Genomic DNA, 26,880 nt, shown 5'->3' on the forward strand with positions numbered 1-26,880 from the left:
TCCAAATTGGGCCCAATTAGCCATTTTCCCTCCCCAATATCATGTGACTCGTTAGTGTTACAAGATCTCAGGTGTGAATGGGGAGCAGGTGTGTTAAATTTGGTTTTATCGCTCTCACGCTCTCATACTGGTCACTGGAAGTTCCAACATGGCACCTCATGGCAAAGAACTCTCTGAGGATCTGAAAAAAAGAATTATTGCGCTACATAAAGATGGCCTAGGCTATAAGAAGATTGCCAAGACCCTGAAACTAAGATGCAGCACGGTGGCCAAGTCCATACAGCGGTTTAATAGGACAGATTCCACTCAGAACAGGCCTCGCCATAGTCGACCAAAGAAGTTGAGTGCACGTGCTCATCTCTCTCAAAAGCACTAAGTCCCATGTCTTTCTGCTGGTCCCTCCTTCTGTTATCAGCATGATAACTTCTGACAAGTTCTCCGACACATGAGATAAAACCAGCCTGAAATTGATGTTGGGGTGGGTGCTATAAGTAGATCAGCAGAGAGCTGGCCTATTCGCAGTACGTTCCTTCCTCTGCCTATGTATATGTCTGCCTATCAGCTGTCACACAGTGTATGCCAAGACTACACTCCCATTGCTGAACAGGAAGGGAAAATTTCTAACACGATGTGCACTTTCTATAGAATATAGCAAGCTGAAGACAGCAGATATACAAGTAAAACTTATGCAGGAGGATTTGTTTCATCTCCGTGTATCATCTGAGGCTGTTCACTTCACTGGTAATATGTGAGGGTTTACATCCACTTTAAGCCTTTTTAACCACTTTAGCATATTGCAGCTTACTAATCCTTAGCTGCTTTTGTTTTCTTTTTTAGGCTTTTTTTCCCTGGTGATCTGGCCAGTAACACATGTCCTAAAGAAGAGCAGGGGCACATTTGGACAGCAGCACTGTTAATTTGAGGGGAGCGTTAGATGCATTAGCAAATTTAGATAAACTAACAAATTGAAGTCAAGCTCCAGCTAACACTTTTTAAGCAGTTACAGCAAAACATATTTTTTTTCTTTTGTGATAAAAATTTAAAAAATAAAATAAAAGTTCATTGTAAGCACCCCTGTCAAAGGTAAATGCTTTGTATTGGCCCTCAAAATGCTACACATGCAGGACAGCTTTTTCTGTTAAAAAAAATATCAGACAAACTGGCTGATTTACCAGGCAAAACTTCATATGGGTATTGTTTCTTTTTGACAGGTTCCTTTTAAGCAGAAATCTTATATATCCTCAGTTACAATTAAACTGAAAAAATTGTTACAGTATGCTGTGGCAAATCTCACAACAGCTATGAAGGAGATGGCTGATTCATAGCTGCAGCTTGGCTGTAAGCACATTACTAAGACAAGCAACAGCAAGAAGAATTCAGAGGCTGACATGCCTCCTCTCCCTCTGCACCCTCTGGCTGTTGCTTTTCTTAGGGAAGTGCTCACAGCCAAGCTGCAGCTCTGAATCAGCCATCTCCTTCATAGCTGTTGTTGCAATTGCCCTGGCAGGAAGGAAGATGGACAGGTCGGACCTCATACCCAGGGTTAGAAAGCACTCAAACATGGGACAACATACTACAATAAGGGGACAGAACTGTCAAACTGTATAATAGTAATAGATCTTCTTCAATATAATAGCTACATAAATATTTAGATTGATTGGTACTGTTTAATAGTAACGGTGTAGTGGGATGCCCTTTTGTCCAGATTCTGGTTCAGGTCCCTTTAACTCAACTCCCCACAATCCTCTGAGCCCGGGGGATATAAAAGTCAGCTCCACCCAGCTTCCTGTGCTCAGAGAGATCCTGCCTGATGGGACAGCAGTGACTGGGCAAGTGAGCTGTTCCCAGGTGCTGGGTCCTCCCCTGTTAAGTCTGGTGTGCGGGCCACCAGCAGTGAGCACAAGAGCACGCAGTATCTTTCCAAGCCCCAGTCACTGGAGAGGACTCTGTTACAGTCCATTGGTGGAAGCTGTCCATGAAGTGAGTTGGCCCTATCTCCAGCCACCAGAACCCCCTGACCAAAGCAAGTAGAAAGCAGTGCCAGCATGAAGTTTGTGTCAGCAGGAGGTCCACTCAGCTCACATTCTGTGGAATGAACGATTACTATGTTGGAACACATGAGATTCTTAAGTTTTCATTTCTATCTGTAGATTGGACTCAGAACACGCTGCTGCCACCTTGTGGACATTAGTTGAAAGGCAGTGAAATAGTTATATCCTCTTCCTTTACGGTTTATATTAATGTTCTGTACTGTATACCCAGTTTCACACGATTTCCGGTACAATTTATGTTGAAGTTCACTGTTAAGTAAAATAGAGATTGCACATCACCACTGGTCTGATTATTTGGCTGTGACCGTTACACTACACTTGGCGTCACGAACAGGATACAGCCATGTCAGACAATGATGAGGAGAACAGCACAAGGGCAGAGCCAGTCCACAGCGGCACTGAGGGAGTTAAACAGTCTGCCATAGCTTCTCTACTGCTGGCAGGATTGCTACCACAACAGCTGCCTAAGTATACAGGACCGGATCAGGACTTAGATGATTGGATTAGGAGGTTGCGGGGCTTGATCCGGTCATATGGGGTCCCACCTGCACAGCAGGCAGACCTGGCCATTAATGCCCTTGAAGGGGAAGCAAGGAAGTTGATCCTATACCTTCCAGCAGAGGACCAGGACTCCCTAGACAAGATAATCAGCTGCTTGGAAGCAGTGTACACCCAGACGGTTGCATTAGGGGACTGTTAGAGAAATTATACTTTAAATGTCAGTTATGAAAGACGCCATTTTGTTTATCATGGCCTAGAAATAAGCTATGAATCTAGGATTGAGCTAAAACTAGTAATAAAATGGTGTCAGCAATATAATATGCTTGGATATGCAGTTTTCTGAATGTATCCTGTATTTTTGTGTTGGCTTGGGGAGTTTTCAAGTCAGTATCCTGTAACCATTGTTATATGAAGATAACAGTCTGTAACAGACACTTCCACCTTTCCTGTACTGTCCAGAATAAAGTTGAAAATACATGAGACTGGGTATGTTTTAAGACAGGAAAGGGGGGTGTCCAGGGCTTATAAAAAAGACATGTACCACAGTATTTTCCTTCAGAAATGACAATGACAGCATGAAGATGTAATGCTATTCATTTCTCTTGCATATGCAATAAATATTACCTTGATGCCCGAGGACGGTCTGAGATGGTGAATTATTTCCCTAACAGTTTGGTCCTTCGAGGAGCCGGGAGTCCCCCGAGAAGCACTGGCCAACAGTGACCGATGACCGTACGGCAAAACTGTAAGTCCTCCGTCTTAAATTAGATGTTAAAAAGAGGCCGGTCCGCTGAACTAGTGCCTCCCGGGCAGCGACTTACCGGATCAGCACAAGAGACCACTCTCGGGACAAGGTAAGATTTTTATTTTTATTTTATTATTAACCTTTTGTGTTAGACTTGATTAGGAATTTGATGAATAAGGGATCTGAATGCATACATACAATATAGAGATTGATTGAATGTTTATCTGTTTCTGTCCTATCTGCTTTACTCTTGTTGAGGGGAAATAAGTGGTCACGTATTCCCCGTATAGATCCGTCTGTGGCCATCCTGGATGGGCAGACCTAGTGACTAGCCCGCGTTTTGGGAAGACGCGCTCAGGGCGACCTGGCGGCAGTCGAGCACTGCGGGTGTTCTCTCTTGTGTGTTTTGATCGAATGTTTATCTGTTTCTGTCCTATCTGCTTACTCTTGTTGAGGGGAAATAAGTGGTCACGTATTCCCCGTATAGATCCGTCTGTGGCCATCCTGTTGACTAGCCCGCGTTTTGGGAAGACGCGCTCAGGGCGACCTGGCGGCAGTAGAGCACTGTGGGTGTTCTCTCTTGTGTGTTCTTGTTTGTTTCTTCTGGTTAATTGTCATTTGATATAGGGGTATGGTCCCATACTAATATCCGGGTGCAGATAAAGGAAATTTGTCGATTGGATCTTAGATCCAGACAGCCTTGTAAACTGCAGAAAATCCCTTGGGGACACATAAATACTCCTAGATCAAAACCTAAAGAAGCCCCTGTTGATACAAGGGTGTGGCCTGATAGATTTCTAGGCATATAAATACCCTTGGATCAAAAATACTTCCAGATAAAGAACCCCCCGTTGATACAAGGGTGTGGCCTGATAGCTTTCCAGGCATATAAATACCCTTGGATCAAAAATACTTTCAGATAAAGAACCCCCCCCCCCTCCGTTGATACAAGGGTGTGGCCTGATAGATTTCCAGGTAACAAACAGAGGACATTTGGCGGACCGCAGTGTTCATGCCAGCCTCATATGTTGTATTAATCCTGAGCAGGCACATAAATACCCTTGGATCAATGACTGAAATATTAAATGTTTTAATAGGATGAAAGAACAGTCGGGAGAATTCAGTCTCCTCGTAATTCTGTGAATGCTCTCTACAAGTTAGTGAAGTATTAAGTAATGATAAAAGAACAGTCGGGAGAATTCAGTCTCCCCGTAATTCTGTAATCCTCTAAGACACCAGTGTTTTAGCAATACACAAGATCAGTAATCTAGAAGTGATATATCATGACTAGAAAGTCTGTGAGTGATTGCAAGTGATAAGATACTGTGTGCTGTTTGTGTCATTGTGAGAAGACATTAACAAAAAAAGAGCTCCGTGTGCACGATAAACAAAGTAGGTATGATCCATGGAAAATCTGTTGGTGTGAATGAAGATGTTAAGTATATGTGTAGTCTAGACAAAGGGAATGTGACATTTCTTTAAATGTGGAAAACAAAGTATGATTTTGATGCGTTTTTAAATAAGGATTATTGTGTAATACTGTGTAGAAAGCTTAAAAATGATGCCGGCACAAAAATAAGAAAACAGAAGAAATTAGGCCTTCCCCAGGCAAAGAAATGGCTTGAGGAGGCTAACCATAGGTTAAATTCAGAAAACCATAAAAAGACTATGTTTTTGAACAAAGAGGAGGACAATAATATGACCGTCCTCTGAAGTTTAGTTCAGCAAGTATTGACTGGACAAAACGTAACAAACCAAATGCAACCTGACTCTCCACTGTTTGTTGTTCCCCCGTGGTCACCTGGGTCACCCGCAGATGCAACCGATTCTCCTATGGCTGCAGCTAAACCCCCTCTCAAGATGACTCTTGCTGTCCAGAGGAGTCCACAAGGGACCCCCTTTACAGCAACTGTTACAAAATTTTTCGGGGACCTGGTGAACCAATTGATACCCCCCCTCAGCAGGGGAACAAACAGAATGTGGAGAGGAAGAATTTCCACTAATTGAAGTTCCCAACCCTAGGGCAGGACAAAATGTAGGTGGTATAGTAGTCCCCAACACTATGATGGTATATCGCCCCTGGACCCCCGAGGATGTTAAAAAAAAAAAAAACTCCTGAAGGGGTACCACATCCCAAGGTCAACATAGCTCAAATCAGGGATGGTATCATGGGAATGATTGCTAACTATCATCTTATTGGGAGGGAAATAGAGCAGAATATCAGACAGATCCTGGGTCCCGACTGGCATCATGTAGTGGGAGAATTGGAGTGGATTAAACAATCAGGGAGTTGTGTTGCCTCATGATGATGCAGCACTAGAAAACAGGAGAAATGCTCTTATAACAAGGATAGAGAACAGAAGGATGGGAAACACCTGAACAAGGCCCCGCATTCAGGACTATGAAAACAAAAAAAAACAAAAAAAAAAGAGAAGGGAGTGTTTCCTGTGAGGTAAAAGAGGTCATTTGGTAAAAGAATGTAGGTCAAACAGAGAGGAAGAAGCATGACTAGAAGATGTTAGTATGTCTGCAGAGAGAGATACAGAAGAAAATGATGTGAAAGAATCTGAAATTTTGGATGTGTGCGCTGTTGAAACTTGTTTGCATGCTAAAGTCAAGTCAGAAATAATCTTGGTTGTGAAGGGTAGATGGCTAACATTTCTCTGTGATACTGGGGCTTGTAGGACCCTAATACACCCGCTGGATATGAAAAAGGTAAAGAAAAAGGTGTAGTATATGTAGAATCTGCAAAATGGGTTGATGCACCAGGAGGTCATGTCTGAAGGCCTTACTGTGGAAGATCCACAGACAGGTAAAAAGGCTCAGTGTAAAATTGTCATTATGACTAAATGTCCTGTTAATTTGTTGGGTAGAGACATGTTGCACGCTCTTGATATTTCTGTCGTACCAGTGGAGGGAGGTCTCAGAGCCCATCGGCTGTGTGAAAAACAAATCACAGCCGTGGATAATGAGCCCTGATACTGGTACAGCCTGGAATTTGCAAACTGAGGGATTAAATATACCCAAAACCCTGGCAGAAATAATTGATGAAGAGTCTGTGAGGAAAAGGTATAAGGTCCAGGCAAACCTCTATTGCACCATGTACTACAGAAAGATCTCTGGGCCTGATAAGTTCTATGAGAAACAGTTAATGAGTCTCACTAACACTGAAGTTCTATTAAAATGTCTGTACTGTGATAAGGAAGGAAATAGCGTGGCTACTTGTCTCCTACCATAGCCTATTCTGCAAATATACAGGCAGGATACTGTTCTTGTGTTTCGGTCACCCGGAACCCCAAGGTATCATGGCATGAGCTAGGAGAACTTATCACGAACTGGGTCTAACTGACAGATGAGAAACTAAAATCCAGAGGGATTCAGAGGTATAGGAGGCATAAGGGAGAGAAAGATGTGTGGAGACTCGTGCAGGATTTACAGGCAGTCAATGGGGCCGTATTACCGAGGGCCCCGGTGGTCCCAGACATGCATGTCCTCCTGAACGAGCTCTACCCAGAGAACGAGGTAACAGTAATCCTTCTTTTTCATTCCCTTACACAAAGACAGTCAGTTTTGGGTTGCATTTATGTACATGGAAAAAAAAAGAGGTACACATACACTAGGTTATCCCAGGGATATTGTGAAAGTACAACTATATTCTCACAAAGAATGTCCAATAATTTGTCTCGGTTTGTATCTCCCAGTGTGAGTTAAATTCTCTTGTATGTGGATGACATTCTGGTAGTAATGTATGTAAAATTACCATGGTTCTGATGCATTTCCTCGCAGACCAAGGTCAAAAGGTCAGCAAAGACTAATTACAACTGTGGAAAGAAAAGGTGAAATGCCTGGGTCACATTTTATCTCAAGAAGGTAGACTTTTGCATGAGATCCGAAAAGAGGCCATCCTTCAAGTCCCCAAATCACATACCAAAAAAATAAATGATGTCATTTCTTGGCATGGCAAATGTCTGTAGAGCATGGATAGCAAATTATGCTATGGAGGTGGAGCCTCTTTCTTATCTCATCTATGGTTCACTAATGGCTGCAAAAGATTCCATTCAGTGGAATGTGCAAGCAGAGGATGCATTTACGAAGGTAAAGCACCTCATTGTGGGTTATGCTTAGCCTTCCTAATTAAAGTAAAACCTTTTATCAAACTGTAGATTGTAAGGAAGGATCTCACGGATGTTCCCTTTCTAGATGCTGACATTACCCTTTGTGTTGATGGGTCTTGTAAAAAGGACGATAAAGGGGTACATCAAACGGCATACGCTATAGTAACACATGACCAGGTCATTGAAGCCAGACCCCTTCCCAGTTCCTACTCTACACAACAAGCTGAAATTATTGCCCTATCTAGGGCCTGTAGTCTAGGGGAAGGGAAGAAAATAAATATTTATGCAGACAGCCAATAAGCTTTTTCTAATATACACATATTTGCCCAGCAATGGAAAAATAGGGGTATGATTACGTCCACAGGTAAACCAATCTCACATAGAGATCTTATCCTGGCCCTTCTAGAAAATGTACAGAAACCAACACGTGGCTATTTGTAAATGTACAGCACACAGAAAGGGAACAGATCCAATTACTCTAGGAAATGCACTAACGGACAAAGATCGCAAGGGAAGCTGCTACAGGACCGCAAAAAAAACACACACATATACTATACAGGTCCCCAAGAAAATGGTGAGGTACGGAAAGCTATTGATAAAACATGGTTATCAGAAATGCAGAAAACATCACCGGCAGGTGAAAAACAAAAGTGGTTATCTAAAGGGGCAACGCTGGTCAATGGTATATACACAAGTACAGAAGGTAAACCCATCTTACCTACATCACTATTTAGATATGCTGCGTTATTGAGCCATGGGCAAGCCCATATCTCAAAAGGAGGGATGGTGCAGGTGATCAATAAGGTGTTCACAACATATGGGTTTACGAATGACTCTAGAGATTTTTGCCTCACATGTCCGCTTTGTACCAGATACCATGCTCAAGGTGCCCTAAGACCCTTAAGAGGTCATTTCCCACAACCCTCTTATCCCTTTCACACGATATGCATGGATTTTATGATTATTGTTGTTTATAAAGTGGACGGAAGCTTTTCCTATGACACACCCAAATTGGCAGTCAGTAGCCAAAGTACTTATTAAAGAGGTGATTCCATTTCATGGGATCCCCTCTGTGATTTACAGTGACAATGGCTCCCATTTTGTAAACCGAACAATACAACAAATTGGTAAATGGTACAATATTGACAAAAAAAAAAAAAAAAAAAACAGTGTCTACCACCCACAATCTGTGGGCACAGTGGAGAGACACAATGGTACCGTAAAGAGTAAACTAAGAAAAATGTTGAAGGAAACAGGGAAAAATAAATGGGTTTAGTGTTTGCCAATGGCATTGTTGAGTATAAGAATTACCCCTACTGCTAAAGGACTAACACCGTATGTAATGTTGTATGGTAAACCTTATTATATTCCATAACTAGCCACCGTTCCTCTCCCTAAAGAGGAAATAGACTTGACTTGTATAATAAGAATGTTTTCATAAAATAGAACTGGGTCAGAATGTGTAAATGAGAAAAAGAGTTACCCTAAGACTAAAATGCAAAGTATACCCCCATCAGTACAAGCATTACCAGAAAATTTTACTTGTTTCTCTAACAATGACAGTAATGGTACAAATGTTGGCACCCTGTCCCCTGAATATTGTGTAATTACAACCCGTACTACGGACATTAAGTATGAACTAAAATGGTTTCAGGAACAAAAACAGCAATTGGCTGATGTTTGGTGTTTGTGTGGAGATAAGAGACTAAGGCCACCTGCCACCTAGATGGGAGGGTAGTTGTGCCCTTATACGATTGTTGCTTCCCTTTTATATAGTTCCTATGAGTGATAAATTAATGAAACTACCAGGTAAATACTTTTTTAAAGGAATTAAGCGAGAAACACCACAAGGATCATTTGACAACCGAGTGTATATAGACAAAATAGGTGTTCCACGAGGAGTTCCAGATGGAATTAAAGCGCAGAATCAAATAACAGCAGGACTCACCTCACTCTTCATATGGGTCCAGCCCAACAAGAACGTCGACTGGATAAACTACATCTACTACAACCAGCAGAGGTTTGTGAATTACACCAGAGATGCTATCAAAGGTATAGCAGCACAATTGGACGCCACCTCTTTGACAGCGTGGCAGAACCGTATAGCGTTGGATATGTTGCTGGCAGAAAGGGGCGGGGTATGCAAAATGTTCGGCACCTTCTGCTGCACTTTTATTCCAAACAATACGGCACCTGATGGAAGTATCACCAAAGCCTTACAAGGCCTACAAATGCTATCCGAAGAATTAGCTGAGAACTCTGGTGTAGAGAACCCCCTGATGAGACTCTTTGAAAAATGGTTTGGTAAATGGGGTGATCTTGCAAAAAGTTTGCTTATCTCTATTGTCATGGCAGCCGCAGTTCTTACATTGTGTGGATGTTGCTGCATTCCCTGTATTAGGGGAATTCTTCAAAGACTGATTGACACATCTTTAACAAAAACTATGCTCCTCCAGAGCGACACGGAACTATACTCGGAACCTGATGATGAATTTACAACTCTCGCTAAGGACTCATCTGTCTAAATGATAATACCTGGTAAAATGAAAAACCTGGATATTTGAAGTATTGACATTATTAGTATAAAAGGAGGGAGATGTTAGAGAAATTATACTTTAAATGTCAGTTATGAAAGACGCCATTTTGTTTATCATGGCCTAGAAATAAGCTATGAATCTAGGATTGAGCTAAAACTAGTAATAAAATGGAGTCAGCAATATAATATGCTTGGATATGCAGTTTTCTGAATGTATCCTGTATTTTTGTGTTGGCTTGGGGAGTTTTCAAGTCAGTATCCTGTAACCATTGTTATATGAAGATAACAGTCTGTAACAGACACTTCCACCTTTCCTGTACTGTCCAGAATAAAGTTGAAAATACATGAGACTGGGCATGTTTTAAGACAGGAAAGGGGGGTGTCCAGGGCTTATAAAAAAGACATGTACCACAGTATTTTCCTTCAGAAATGACAATGACAGCATGAAGATGTAATGCTATTCATTTCTCTTGCATATGCAATAAATATTACCTTGATGCCCGAGGACGGTCTGAGATGGTGAATTATTTCCCTAACAGGGACCTTAGAGTATGCTTTATCAGTAGAAGGCAAAGAGTGGGAGAATCCATTCCACAGTATGCCCTGGAACTGCAGGATATAGCAGCCGAGATCCGCCGCAAGGAGAGGAGGCGAGCAGGACGTGCTGGCTGGAGTGATACAGATGGGTGGCTGAAGGATCAGTTTGTGGATGGGCTTTTGTCTGACAAAGTCAGGGAAAAGTTACAAGAGAAGGACAGAAGTAACCCAAACTTAAAATTCCATGAAATTCTGGAAGCAGCTATACTATATTCACAACCCAGACGTGCCAGTACGGACGTCCTCATGGCCAGCACAGGTGATAAACCATGTAAACCGCCACAAACTGGACACACAGATCTGTGGGAGGTGGCCATCCACAAGCTGACAGAAGAAATGGCCCAGCTCCAGATAGAACTTGCCATGCTGAGACGTGAGCGAGACAATCCAAGGGGGCCAAGGGAACACACCCCTTCATGGAGAAACCGATCACCGCCCCGCAGACGACCAAGACGGGAGGGGTCACCCTCTCCATGTTGGGGCTGTCGACAAAAGGGACATCGCTTGAGGGACTGTCCTGATCGAATACCGAGGGAGCCATTAAACTCAGAGCACCCCGTCGCTAGGAGTCAAGCAGTGGGGCGGCCCAGCAAAACGACTCCCCCGTCACACACGGAGGGCGTGGTGGTCGATTGCCCTGTGGTACACGGGGACTTCGATGGCCAAGAGGTCGAATGTCTTTTCGACACTGGGTCCCAAGTCACCATTCTACCAGAACCCTTGTTCCAGCGATACTTCCCAAAGAAGAAAATGAGTCAGGATACCCCCTGGATCTCACTGACAGCAGCCAACGAACTTCCTATAGAAGTGGTCGGGATTACCTGGATGAAGGTAGAACTGTGGGGACAGGACCTTGGCCAAAAAGGTGTTGTGGTTACACGAGCATTGGGAAAAGGTCGACCGCAGGTGATATTGGGCATGAATATCATCCAGGGGCTGAGGCCTGAGCTGTTAAAACGATGTCCTACACACCTGGGACCACCTAAAGAAGTTAGAAAGCTGCTCCTTACCTTGGCAGCACTAAAGGGCTCTGACGCAAGTATCGCAAACATTAGTGAAAAGGCTGGTGTCGTGAGGGTTCCTTTTGGGACAAGATTGTAATACCTCCCTGCAAAGAACTTCTACCCCCCATGAATGTTGGATCATGCCATAGACTGCAGGGCGTCCCAGTGCTAGTGGAACCCTTACCCTCAGATATGGCCCCATTTGTTGCTAGAACTCTCACAGTAGTTCGTCAAGGCACCATGCTAGTTAGGATGTGGAACAGCAAGACGATCCCACTTCACTTGCCCCCAGGGACACCAGTGGCGGAACTGGCCCTGATTTCAGGTGTGATTTCTCCCAAGGTGGACAACATAGAGCTCCAGAAATTTCACGGGCGACGTTATGTAGCTAAAGTGAATGTTGCCAAATGTTCAGCAGGAGCAGACCCAGCATGGGTAGGAGAACAGATACTTCCACTTCTACAGCTGTCCACTGAGGAACTCACACCCACCCAGATAGAAGCAGTAAGGCAACTGGTGGATAAGTGGTCAGAGGCGTTTTCCCAGGCGGATTTTGACCTGGGCTGTAGCAATGGAATTGAACATGAGATCTCAACAGGAGGAAATCCACCCATCCGGGATCGCTACAGAAGCATACCCCCTCACCTTTATCAGGAAGTCAAGCAGATGTTGGAACAGATGATGCAACAAGGCATAATTGAAGACAGCAAGAGCCCATGGGCAGCTCCCGTTGTATTAGTGCGGAAAAAGGATGGCACCCTCTGCTTCTGTGTAGATTATAGACGGTTGAATGCTGTCACTACAAGAGACGCCTATCCCCTGCCACGGATTGAAGAGTCCCTATCAGCTCTAGGGAAAGCAAAGTTCTTTTCCACACTTGATCTCACCAGTGGGTATTGGCAGATCCCTGTGGCCAAAGCCGATCGACCAAAAACTGCTTTCATCACCCCTATGGGACTATGGCAGTTCAAGAGAATGCCTTTCGGACTGAACAATGCACCTGCTACCTTCCAGAGGACAATGGAGCATTGTCTTGGGGATATGAACCTGGATAGCATCTTGATTTATCTTGATGATATCGTGGTGTTCTCTGCCACCTTCGAGGAACACCTCGCCCACCTCGATGCTGTTCTAGCCAGGCTACATCAGTATGGGCTGAAGCTTAAGCCAAAAAAATGCCACCTGTTCAAAAGTGAGATTGAATATTTGGGACATGTCATTTCAAAACAGGGTGTGCTCCCCAACCCAGAGAAAATCAAGATAATACAAGAATGGAAGGCACCATCAACCGTGACTGAGGTTAGAACCTTCCTAGGGTTAGCGGGGTACTATCGACGCTTCATCAAGCACTACGCCCATCATGCTGCTCCAATCCAGAAGTTACTACATGGAGTAGACCAGAAAGGAGGTCACAAGAGGGTAGAATGGGGAATGGAACAGCAAGAGGCATTTGACTTCTTAAAGCAATGGTTGGTGTCGGCCCCTGTATTGGCCTTTGCTGATTTCTCCCTTCCCTTTAGGTTACAAACTGATGCCAGTAACCAGGGCCTGGGGGCCATGCTCTCACAAATGCAAGATGGTAAGGAACGGGTTATTGCTTATGCCAGCCGCAGCCTTCACCCAACCGAGAGAAACCCTGCAAACTACAGCTCCTTCAAGTTGGAACTGTTAGCGCTGGTGTGGGCCGTCACAGAACGTTTCACCGAGTATCTCACAGGGTCTAAGTTTGAAGTTTGGACGGACAATAACCCCTTAGTACATCTCCAGACATCCAAACTTGGCGCTCTGGAACAAAGATGGGCAGCACGTCTGGCAAAGTTTGACTTTTCCCTGCATTACCACCCAGGAAAGGGGAATCACGTGGTTGATGCCCTATCACGGTACCCTTCAGCCTAACCACAGCGAGATGCGGATGAAGAGGCCGAAGACGAAGAAATCCCACCCTTAATGGGGGCTAGACCTAAGAGTAGACCACGGGTGGACCTCATCCAGGTGTTGGAAGATTGTAACTGGGCAGAAACGCAGAAGGATGACCCTGTGATTGCCCCAGTCATAGAGACAATGCAGTTACGGCGCTGGCCCAGTAGAATTGAAAGATCACAACTGCTACCAGAAACACAAAAACTGCTGAACGAATGGTCACGCCTCCTCTTGAGAAATGGCATATTGTATCGCAGAATAATGTTCCCCCATGACTCTTCGGTAACCTGGTAGGTTGTACTGTCCCGGGCCAGAGCTCGACCAGTGGCAGAAAGGATCCATGTGGAAGGAGGACATTGGGGTGTCCACAAGACATTCGCCTGGTTCAAAAGGCAAGCCATGTGTGTGGGGCTGTTCCAGTTGATTGATCAGATATGTCGGCAATGTGCAGTATGCTCCGTGACCAAGGGGGCTGAGGTCCTGGTGCCTCCCATGACTTGGAACACATCTGCCCCATTGGAAGTATTGACAGTTGACTTCCTCACCCTCGACATGTCGGAAGATGGACATTGCCATGTCCTTGTCATGGTGGACCACTTTACCAAGTTTGCAGTAGCTGTACCAACTCGTGACCAAACTGCAAAGACTGCAGCTCAAGCAGTGTGGAAGCACTTCTGTCTCCCTTATGGTTGCCCTCAGAAGATACATTCAGATCAAGGGCCCTGCTTTGAAAGTGAGTTCTTCCAGGAGTGGTGTCGCTCCTTAGGTGTCAAGAAGACGCATACGACCCCATATCACCCACAGGGTAACGGAGCCTGCGAGAGGTTTAACCGTACCCTGATACAACTGTTGAGAGGGCTGGCCCGTGAGAAACGAACCAGATGGACCCATTACTTGGCCGAAGTGGTTTGGAAGTATAATCATACTGTGCACTCAGCGACAGCTCGGTCTCCTTACCACGTGATGTTTGGCCGTACTCTTGGGGGACCCACAGATATATGGGGTGCTGTCCCCACTGAAGATCTGGAGTATACTCCAGCAACCTGGATTCGAGAGTGGAGGTGACGCCTGTCAGAAGTCCAACAGTTTGTAAAGGAGCGAACTTGGGTGGAACAAGAAGAGTCAGGAACGGAGGTCTATGACCTGAAGCCGGGAGACAGGGTCTTGATCAGGCGCAAAGGTGCACATCAGCAGGGCAAGCTACAAACTCCATGGGAGGAAGTGCCCGGAGGGGTGCTACAGCAACCAATTCCAGGAGTGCCAGTCTATGACGTTCAGAAGGAAAATACACAAGATAGGCCAAGGAGGCTACACCGCCGGCTCCTCACACCTATTAGAAATTACGTAGAGGTGCCTGAAAGCTTATCTAGAGAGCTGGAGGAACAGGTTTCCAAGCCACCCGTAGCAGTCCCAGCAGAGAATCAGTGGTGGTTACTCCCTGTCCCTTCACTGTTGCCTCCAAATCTCCAAGGAGAGATTACAGATACAGACAATGCCAGGCAGCCCAATGATTGCCCAGCTCGAATTCCTACTCCTGCTGTGGAGCCCTCTGACCCACTGTCCACTGAGATGCCTGAAAGTGAAGATGTACCTTTGCCTGCTCCTGAAGAGGAGCCTGAACCTCAACCCTTGAGATGCTCTCAGAGACACAACTTTGGGAAACCACCTGAACGTTTTGCACAGGAGGACTTTGTCTGGTCGGTAAACTTGCCTGGAATCGCAAGTTCAAGCGGGGTGGAGTGTAGTGGGATGCCCTTTTGTCCAGATTCTGGTTCAGGTCCCTTTAACTCAACTCACCACAATCCTCTGAGCCCGGGGGATATAAAAGTCAGCTCCACCCAGCTTCCTGTGCTCAGAGAGATCCTGCCCGATGGGACAGCAGTGACTGGGCAAGTGAGCTGTTCCCAGGTGCTGGGTCCTCCCCTGTTAAGTCTGGTGTGCGGGCCACCAGCAGTGAGCACAAGAGCACGCAGTATCTTTCCAAGCCCCAGTCACTGGAGAGGACTCTGTTACAGTCCATTGGTGGAAGCTGTCCATGAAGTGAGTTGGCCCTATCTCCAGCCACCAGAACCCCCTGACCAAAGCAAGTAGAAAGCAGTGCCAGTGTGAAGTTTGTGTCAGCAGGAGGTCCACTCAGCTCACAGTCTGTGGAATGAACGATTACTATGTTGGAACATGTGAGATTCTTAAGTTTTCATTTCTATCTGTAGATTGGACTCAGAACACGCTGCTGCCACCTTGTGGACATTAGTTGAAAGGCAGTGAAATAGTTATATCCTCTTCCTTTACGGTTCATATTAATGTTCTGTACTGTATCCTCTTCCCGCCGACCGTACGCACATCTGCGTACTCGGCTTTCCGGGGTTATACTGGGATGATGCCTGCAGGCATCATCCTGGTACCGTTGTTTAGAGCCGGCGATCGGCTATCCGAGTATAACAACCGATGCGGCTAAAAGCTGCTCGGCTGTTATACCGGAGGAGCGGGAGGGGACATCCCCCCTCCCGCTGCCTCCCGCCGCTCCTACCGGGCCTCCCGTGCGATCGGGAAGCCCGGTGTCCAATCGGCCTCCTTCGGCGGCTGGGGGCGGGCTGGAACGAAGCTGTGGGTGGCTTCGTTCCAGCCTTCTCAATGTAAACGCGGAAGCGACGTCATGACGTCACTTCCCGTTTACTCGGCTGCCAATGGCGCCGGTTTTAAAAAAATATACAGTGTTCAGAATCGCCGTTTTCGGCGATATGAATACTGTGAAGTGCAAAGGAGGGATCGGGGGTCTTTTAGACCCCCGATCCCTCCATGAAGAGTACCTGTCACCACCTATTACTGTCACAAGGGATGTTTACATTCCTTGTGACAGCAATAAAATAAAAAAAAAAAAAAATGTTTTTTTTTTAACACAATTTACAAGTATAAAAAAAAAAAAAAAAATTTTTTTAAAGCGCCCCGTCCCCGCGAGCTCGCGCAGCGAAGAAAACGCATACGGAAGTCGCGCCTGCATATGTAAACGGTGTTCAAATCACACATGTGAGGTATCGCCGCGATCGTCAGAGCGAGTACAGTAATTCTAGCCCTAGACCTCCTCTGTAACTCAAACCTGGTAACCGTAAAAAAAAATTTAAAGGGTCGCCTATGGAAATTCATAGGTACTGTAGTTTGTTGCCATTCCACGAGTGCGTGCAATTATAAAGGGTGACATGTTTGGTATCTATTTACTCGGCGTAACATCATCTTTCACATTATACAAAAAAATTGGGGTAACTTTACTGTTTGGATTTTTTTAAATTCATGAAAGTGTCCCTTTTCCAAAAATTTGCGTTTAAAACACTGCTTCACAAATACCGTGTGATATAAAATACTGCAACAATCTCCATTTTATTCTCTAGATTCTCTGCTAAAAAAATATATATAATGTTTGGGAACTCTAAGTAATTTTCTAGCAAAAAATACAGATTTTAACTTGTAAACACCACATTTCAAAAATAGGCTTAGTCATGAAAGGGGTATACCCAGTTTCACACGATTTCCGGTACAATTTATGTTGAAGTTCACTGTTAAGTAAAATAGAGATTGCGCATCACCACTGGTCTGATTATTTGGCTGTGACCGTTACACTACAACGGTATCATTAAAATGAGAAGTTCTGGAATCAAGTGAAAAAAAATTCACACACACACACACTCCTAAGACTGCCAACTGAGCAATAAAAGACTGGCCCTTTGCTCTACCCCTCCAGAACTCACTGGAGCGCTGGGCTGTAGTGGAGGCAGGAGTTGCTGGCTCAGTCTTCCAGCTGCTTGCTGAGAGGCTGAGCCAGCTACTGGTCCAGGCATTTGGGTGGAACCTGACATTAAAGTCGGGATCTCTTCAAAGTCCTAACTGGCTCTGTGAAAAAAAGGACACAGGAGTGCTGAATTAAGTGCACTCCTGTCATCCCCAGGAGAAGTATAACCAAAAGTTTTTTGACCCTACTTCTCCTTTAAAGGTGTGAACTTTTTTAAAGCAGTACAAATAGCTATAAAAAATTTTATTGATATGGGTTACTGTACTTGCACATTGGTCTTTGCTGTATTAAACAGGTAAAAATTTTCCTTACAAACACTCATTCATCACCAGGAGCTGCTAATATTGATGCCTTCATACACTAGAATTACTTTGTAATTGATCCATGGGTTTCATATTCTTCTAAATCAGTGTTTTTTTTTTAAATTCTGTATTGTATAAGTTCTTGTTTTCCTGCCCAGTCTACCTCCCTAAACCATTCCCTAAGGCTCCGAAGTCTGGTCGAATAGCAGAGATTTTGCTCATTTGGCTGTACTTCTCCTGGGGATCACAGGAGTGCAGTTTGTTTTGTACTCCTGTGACCTGTTTTCAGCAGACAGTGGGTTGAAGCCTGCTGTCGGCTGACGTCACAGAGGCGGTCCAGGCTCAGGAAAGATCGTGACCATATGGCCGGGATCCGCCCACACGTCTGGACCACTAGCCACTGAGAGCCTGAGTCAGCCGCTCCCACCCCCTCCACAGCCAAGCCTTCCAGTGAGCGTGGGTGGGCAGAGCAGAAAACCAGTGATTCACAGTTACCAGCTCTCTGCTCACAGAACTGCAAGAACCGAGCGATCGGCAGTGTTTGATCGCTCGGTTCTTAGTGTTATAGCCACCGGGGGACAGATGCAGCATCAGACCAATGCTGCATCCAGCTAGGTAAGTATGAATTAAAAAAAAAACCCAAATCCAAACTTCTCTGTTGATTTAAAAGTAAACCGCGTAACCATTCAATTTATGATTTTGTTACTCGATATTCAGAATAAACTGGAGGAGGGTGTGAGACAAACAAGTCTAGTCATCTCATTAATCTGATATGTAATTGTCTTCTAGAGTATGAATATTTTAGAACAGGAGGACTAGCCATGTCAAAGCTCTAATATTTAATTCCACTTTTATCGGTGGGTCATAAGCAACATTTAAATTGTAGATGTAATCTAAAATGGAAAAGCTAGTCTCCTTCAACACTCACCTTCTGGAAATTATTACTAAACTCAGCTTCTCATTTGTATAAAGAGACAAACTCTGTCTGAGGATAGTCACAAAAGTTTAAAGACATTTTGCACATGAGCAGACATCACACAATGCCTACTATTACCCTTGTGAGCCCAGAAAAGCCTCCGCTGTGTGCCTCTCTAAGGCTGGCTTTACAGGATTACATTGTGGTTATGTGTAGTAAGATTTATCTTTTATCACACATAAACACAACACACTGTAATACAATGGTAATGGTGGTGAATTTTAGTAATATGTCTTTATAAAGGTACCCCAATGCACTTATAATATCATTGTTTCCTTTTGTGGGTTTGGCTTCCCTAACTTTTGAACTTAGGTCTGCCAATTGCCACACCAGTGATTTTGTAGCAGTGATATGAACCAGCTACAAAATTGCTCCCAATATTTTTTGTTGCTAAGAAAAATTAAAATGTATTTCCACTTTTGCAGCCAAATTGGGATAATACCTATTTTTTATTTGTTACATGTCCCCGATCACATAGCAAAATTTAAAATATTCAAAAATTTTGCAGCTTAAATTTTGATATTGCACAGAGCAGTCCCTTACCTCTTCTTTAGCAGTCCCCACCAGCGCTGTCTGCATCTTCTTCTTGCAGGTGCCCCCATAGCAAGCCGTGTGCCATGGGGGCACCCGCAGGGGCATGCTCCTAAGACAGGGGGTGTATGTGCCCAGAGACACACACAGCAGCTGACAGCAGCAGGAACTTATGACTCCTGTGAGTCTTCTGTGAGACCAGCAGGGGAGTCCCGTCCATTAAGGGCGCATGGGTGCTGCCCTTCCTATCCATGCGTCCGGCCTCCATGCAGGATGCCAGAGGGATGAATTACAATGGAGGGGGTGTTTTTTGAAGCACCTGATTAGAGCCAGAGGTTCTAATACGCTTCAAAATAGGGTGGGCTTGGGGCGCAAGCACTGTGAACCGAGCCCGCCCAGGTGTGTTACAATAGCGAATGAATATTCGCTACTGTAAAACTGATCCTCCTCCCGGCCAATCAGGAAGCTGGTCTTGGGACCCGTCACCTGATTGGCTGAAAGGACAGGCGATCATATTGGACGCATAGGAGGAAGGGAGAAGACACACGGCGGAAGCCGCCGTGATGGAGGAGAGTGTACATATTCGCCAGCACACCATGGATCAACAATCACCATCCAAAGGTTTCTTTAATTAAGAGAGATCACATTACAGAGATAATTGCAATGTTTCGGAGCCGCGCAGGACCCTTCGTCAGGCATGTGATAAAGTGCAATAGTGTCAAAGCAAAATATATAAATACATCAGACACCAATCAGAACATGCAAAAATGTTAACACCCCCACCCTGTGATTTTAACTCCCACCAGAAACCGTTAAACAATCAAAGGCCACAAGTGACAAAGCAGGCTGAAGTATTAAACACTTAAATACTGGGGAATTGTCAGGGCTGGGCCCAGCCCTTCCTTCTCTGAGCTGGCCACTCAGCTGTCGGCTAATTGCCAGCTCCCATCTCTCTCCACAGTTACCAGCTGTTGTTGATCCTGCTCGTCAGTCCTGCCTACTTAAGCCATCTAGTCCTGAGAAGCTCTGCCTTCTCCTTGGTCACATCACAAGAAACTATCTTCTGCGTTCCTGTTTAAAGACTGGCTTTGCTGACATCCTTTCAGGCTACAGATCCTGCTTGTTTCACTTTGATCCCTGACTCCTGGCTTGGCTGGCGATCCGTTCCGGTTACTGAACTTTGGCTATGTTTTGACTACGTTTGTTCTTTTTACTTTTATTATTAAACAAATGTGATTTAACTGTACTTCTGTCTCGGTCTGATTTCATGGTTTCTGATAGGAATGCAGTTTTCTTGCATAGCATCAGTATGTATGTATGTATCGGATCGAGTACATCAGTCAGATGCGCCCGATCCAAACAAGCAGCCACTAGGACCCAGAGATTAGGTTGTCGCCGGCCGACATTAACGGCATGCCACGTATGCAGTGCATGCATTCATAAAGAAAGGCCAACGGAAGGATGTCTACTTGCGGGGCCTCCGTCACCACGGAAACCCATGATGTAGGGCCAGTACGGCATTAGGTATACCACAGTGCCTAAGAATGTGTAAGCGTGTAAGAGCTAGGCTAGAAAATGCAAGCAACTAAAAAAGAGTGACAGAGGATCAGAGAAAAAAGGTAAGAAAGGATGAAAAATAAAAAGATGAATTAGAAAAAATAGAAGAGATAAAAAGGAAAAAACTGAAAAAGGAGGGGAAATAAAGAGGAAACTAAAGAAAGAAAAAGGGAAAGAGAAAAAGCAAAGGAACGGAAAAAAGATATTAAAGCACAAAAGACAAGAACAGGGGAAAAAAAAGAAAAAAAAGGAAAAAAGTAGACAGAAAAGAAAGGGGAAAAAAAGGGGGAAAGAAAGAAAAAGGGGAATGAAAAGAAAAAGGAAAAAGAAAAAAAGTGGAGCAGGAAACGAAAAAAAAAAAATAATAATAATATGACATGAATAGCAAAATAAATAAATAAAATAAAATTAAAATTAAAAATTAAAAAAGTAAATACAACGCACAAAATAAATAAATATTAATACTAATAATAAAATAAAAATACAACTAAAATTAAATATAAAAATAAAAATAAATATAATTATAAATAAAAATAAATATAGAATAGAAATAATAATAAAAATAAATATAAAGTAAATAAAATGAAACCAGAAACGCATGTAACAAAAATCAACAGATACAAAAAATATTAATATTAATAGATATAAGGACAAAAGAAGAGAAACCTAAGCAAATAGCTCCTATGTGAGGCACTCTATGCTTATAACAAAGGGGTAAGCTTGAAGGTTGTAAAAATAAATCTGAAATAGTTTCATGTGCGAGCCATTGATAAACAAATTGTCACATTCAGCCCTTTAAAAACTATTGGAAAAACCGTAGGTAATGTTGACCCATCGGCAAATGTCACAGGTGAGCATAGGGTGCGATACAGAAAGAAAAAGAGTAAGAGCAAGAGGAGAAAAAGAGGTATGTTACATGGTATGTGCTATACCTGATAAAGCACTGTCCAGACTAGACATCAATAGGAACTGTACCGGTGTCACATCATTATGTTTATCAGGGAAAAATATGCCAAAGAAGAAAATCGATAAAATGAAGAAAAGATTATTATCTGTCATCAACGAAACATGTGAGAGATAGATTAGTGTTGAGACCACCAGGCTGTATCTTGTCTAATGTGTGGATCCAATATGCCTCGCGGAGGAGTAATCAGTCACGATCACCTCCCCTATTGGGTTGCTTGACGTGTTCAATCACCATCCCATGCAGCTCGTGGATTTTGTGTTTAGATGTTACAAAGTGTACTGCTACGGGTTTGTTGGGGTCCACTTGTTTGCCCTTTTCAATTTTGGCCAAGGATACCCTAATGTCACTTCTGTGCTTCTGGAATCGTTTCTTAAACAGGCCGCCAGTGTTTCCAACATATCTCAATGTGCAAGGGCATTTTAAAATGTACACACAAAAATATGTGTTAGGGGGCATGGCTTAGATGGCAGCATAGCGAAGGAGTTCCGACGGCATCACAGACTCAACCCGTCTCTCTGCTACCCATCTATCACACAATAATGAGCAGGAAGAACCACAGCACACCGCACACCAGATCCTGTCGTTTATCGGCAGCTCACAAAGAGGGGACATATCGGACCTCTTCAGGAGCCAGGCATACTTCCAGAGCAACACGCCTGGAGGCAAGATGGCACCGCCTCCTCCACGGAGGAGGACTTCAATGAGGACTCCCAGTCCGCAGCAGAGGATAATGGTAGAGGAACCCCCCACCCTGACCTCCCCCTTACATATGCAGAGATGTCTAGCTTTGCAGCGGACATTAAATCCACCTTCTCAGCGGCCGTAACAGATCTCAAAACCAACCTGGTAGTTCTCACGGAAAAGATGGCTTTGGTGGAAGCAGCTGGGAAAGACAGGGAGAAAGCAATACACAGGCTAGAGAGGATGACCACCTCACAATCCCATCATTTTTATTGAAATGAACAGACATCTCGAGGACCTAGACAATAGGGGTAGGAGGAACAATATCAGGGTCAGGGGGATCCCAGAATCCGTGGATACCCAGCAAATTACAGCGGCCTTACAAAGGGATTTCAATAGTCTGCTAGAAAGACACAAAAATTGAATTTGTAAGACGATTATGCTTTTCCATGATCTCTCTCAGATAACCTTAAAAAAATCACAGGGCTTTGCGTCCACTCCTGGATAAACTGAGAGAGAGGGACTTAAGGTATTCATGGCGCTTTCCGTTTGCTCTAATAGTGAACCACAATGGGAGGCAACACTCCCTTTGTTCGCCAGAGGACCTTCCAGAATTCTGCCATTCACTTCAACTAGGACAGGTGGACCTCCCAGAGTGGTATCAAGAATTCATTCTGCTTCCCCTGGAAAGAATCCCCCCAAGATCCCCCTTTGCCTCTCCAGAAAAACGGCAATCTAAAAAGATTATCCTCCTGCCCAGGCGGCTCACAAGTTGGTATGCCAAAAAACAGGCCTCACTCTTCCACGGCAGTTGACAAGTCCCGTCAAGTCACCGTGCGTCAGAGGGGGGCGGGGTCACCGGGTGGCCCCGTCCCCGTTATTTAAGAACCGTCAGAAGAGGAGATGCGTCACACAGCGGGAGCCTCCCACCATGCCATGGGTGCGGAGCGGCCCGAGGAGAAGAAGATAGAAGACGCCGCGGAGGAGATGCTGGATGAGAACACCGGAGGAAGAGCCAGAAGAACCAGAAGAAGAAGAAGATGAAGGAAGATAGAAGAAAGAAGAAAGAAGAAGCATTTAAATAAAGGAATTGTCAAAAACTGTCTCTTGTCATTTTTAACATTTTTGACAGTTTTTTAGTGAAATGGTAGAGGTACTTTTGTACCCCCTTACCATTTCACCCAGGGGGGGCCGGGATCTGGGGGTCCCCTTGTTAAAGGGGGCTTCCAGATTCCGATAAGCCCCCCGCCCGCAGACCCCCACAACCACCGGCCAGGGTTGTGGGGATGAGGCCCTTGTCCTCATCAACATGGGGATAAGGTGTTTTGGGGGCCTACCCCAAAGCACCCTCCCAATTTTGAGGGCATGTGGTCTGGTACGGTTCAGGAGGGGGGGGGCGCTCTCTCATCCCCCCTCTTTTCCTGGGGCCTGCCAGGTTGCGTGCTCGGATAAGGGTCTGGTATGGATTTTTGGGGGGACCCCACGCCGTTTTTTTTTTTAATTTTGGCGCGGGGTTCCCCTTAAAATCCATACCAGACCTGAAGGGTCTGGTATGGAATTTAGGGGGACCCCCACGTCATTTTTTTTTTTTAATTTTGGCCGGGGTTCCCCTTAATATCCATACCAGACCTAAAGGGCCTGGTATGGAATTTAGGGGGACCCCCACGTCATTTTTTTTTTTAAATTTTGGTTCGGGGTTCCCCTGTGGGGAATTCCCATGCTGTTTTTATCAATGAACTTTTATGTGTATTGTCAGACCGGCAATGCAATAGCTGCGAGTAGTTTTAAATGACTTTTTTCCTTTGAAATGTCATTTTGCTGTCAGACTGTTCTAAACATGGGAAACATGCGCCCCTTTACAGGCATACTATAGACACCCCCCAGCTACGAAATTTAAAGGGATATTACACTTTTATTGTTTGACTTTAAGCATTATTAAAATCACTGCTCCTGAAAAAACTGCCGTTTTTAAAACTTTTTTTTGCATTGATCCATGTCCCCTGGGGCAGGACCCAGGTCCCCAAACACTTTTTATGACAATAACTTGCATATAAGCCTTTAAAATTAGCACTTTTGATTATTCATGTTCGTGTCCCATAGACTTTAACGGTGTTCGCGTGTTCGAACAAACTTTTTTCCTGTTTGCATGTTCTGGTGCGAACTGAACAGGGGGGTGTTCGGCTCATCCCTACCCTCCACTATTCACTAACAATCTATTGTATAATTATGTGTGTATACAAAGTATTCTAACAGATCTACCAGTTTCACTTACAGGCCACAGCCCACCGGCTCTGAATCCACGTCATGGCATATTTGTCCATGGGACACAGTCCCACAGTGATTTCCCACAACGCCAAGGGATTAAATATTACTGAGAAACGTTCCACCCTCCTGAGAGAACTCAAAAAAGGTAGGCCCCGCTTTGTCTTCCTACGGGAAACTCATTTTAAGACACAGCATGTACCCAGGCTTACTGACTCCTTTACAGAGGTGTATCATGCAACCAATGACCTCACCAAGTCAAAAGGCGTATCCTTACTTGTTAGCAAGGATGCCACTTTTGAACTCACAGACAGACTGACAGACAGACCCCGGGGGAAGGTATATCTTTCTAAAGGGGAAATGCTGCGGAATACCCATTACATCAGCGAATGTATACTTCCCAAACACATCCCACCTAGCCTTCTGTCAGCACATGTTAACTGAACTCAAGGGCTTCAGTTCGGGCTGTCTGATTCTAGGGGGAGACTTTAACTCACCCCTAAACCCCTTTGCAGACACCTCCTCAGGCAAAACTTACATCACATACAGAATCCTCAAACTAATTAAACTACTACTGAACTCCATGCAACTGATTGATACATGGTGCTTCCTCCATCCTGAAGATAGGGACTTTACCTTCCTTCTATTCCATCCCACGTGACTGCTACTTGAGGATTGATTATATTTTCACCTCACAAAAGGGACCTCAACTTGAACTCTGAGGCCAACATAGGGATCCAATCATTCTCAGACCACGCTCCCATATCCCAAACACTGAACCTATCAGAACCTCCACCCAAACCCAACACTTGGAGACTGAACTGCTCATTACTGACTGACCCCGAGCTGCTCCCCAAGATCTCCTCCTTTATAAAATTATTTTTTGACCACAACATTACTCCAGGTGCTGACCCTATGATGGTATGGTAGGCACATAAATGTTCTATCAGGGAGGAACTAATCAAGCTAGGAGCCCAACGCTAAAGAGAAAAAGCGAAGGAAATCAAATAATTAATAGATAAAATCCATACCCTTGAAACACTGCATAAACAATCTTTAACAGAACGGTCTGCTCTAGCTTTGTTAGAAACTAGGAAATCACTCCAGCAGATTCTTGATGCAAAGACCAAACGATTTTTATTTTTCCAGAAGAAAATTTACTACGAGCATGGGAATAAGACAGGCAAATTCCTAGTGAGAGCTCTAAAACGCAAACTAAGGAATAGCCCACTATTTCCATGACTACTATACTGCCCTCTATAATCTCCTGAGCCAACAGAAACCTGGGAACATCCAAGGAAATAGATTACAAATCATCCAGGATTATCTTAAAGACTCCACTCTCCCCACACTATTAGAGAATGACGCTGGTTTTTTAGAGAGACCTATTGAAGCCATGGAACTCCGACAGCTAGTTAAAAACCTCACGGCGGGGAAAAGCCCAGGCCCAGACGGCTTCACATCCATCTATTACAAGACATTCTATACCACTCTCCTTAAACCACTGCACTGAACTCCCTGTCAGCCCCTAGGGAGGTCCCACCAGCCTTTTTTTCAGCTCTCATAATGATCATTCCCAAGCCAAACAAAGACCCCACAAACTGTTCCAGTTATAGGCCAATTTCTCTGCTCAATATAGATGTCAAACTCTTGTCAAAAATTATTGCCAACACACTGCGGCCACTGCTACACAACCTGATAGGTCCAGAGCACGCCGGTTTCATGCCAGGCAGAGAAACTAGAGACAATGTGACCAAAGCACTCAATCTGGTACAATAAAATTAAGGGCCTTCTCCTGTCTACCGACATGGAGAAGGCGTTCGATCGAGTAGCCTGGGACTTTATGCTAGAAACATGCTGGTCCATTGGCTTGGGAACCCATATGATGGCCTGGAACACTTTATAAAAACCCAACTGCGCAACTTAACCGGTTCAATACCGGGCAATTTCACCCCCTTCCTTCCCAGGCCAATTTTTAGTTTTCAGCACTGTCGCACTTTAAACGTCAATTGCGTGGGCGTGCGACGTTGTACCCAAAAGAAATTGATGTCCTTTTTTTCACCACAAATAGTGCTTTTTTTTGGTGGTATTTGATCACCTCTGCGGTTTTTATTTTTTGCGCTATAAACAAAAGAAGAGCGACAATTTTGAAAAAAACACAATATTTTTTAATTTTTGCTATAATAAATATCCCAATTTTTTTTTTAAAAAACACATTTTTTCCTCAGTTTTGGCCGATACGTATTCTTCTACATATTTTTGGTAAAAAAAAATCGCAATAACCGTATATTGATTGGTTTGCGCAAAAGTTATAGCGTCTACAAAATACGGGATAGATTTATGGCATTTTTAAA

The sequence above is a fragment of the Aquarana catesbeiana genome, linkage group LG07 (assembly GCF_042186555.1).
Source record: "Aquarana catesbeiana isolate 2022-GZ linkage group LG07, ASM4218655v1, whole genome shotgun sequence".
Taxonomy (NCBI): domain Eukaryota; kingdom Metazoa; phylum Chordata; class Amphibia; order Anura; family Ranidae; genus Aquarana; species Aquarana catesbeiana.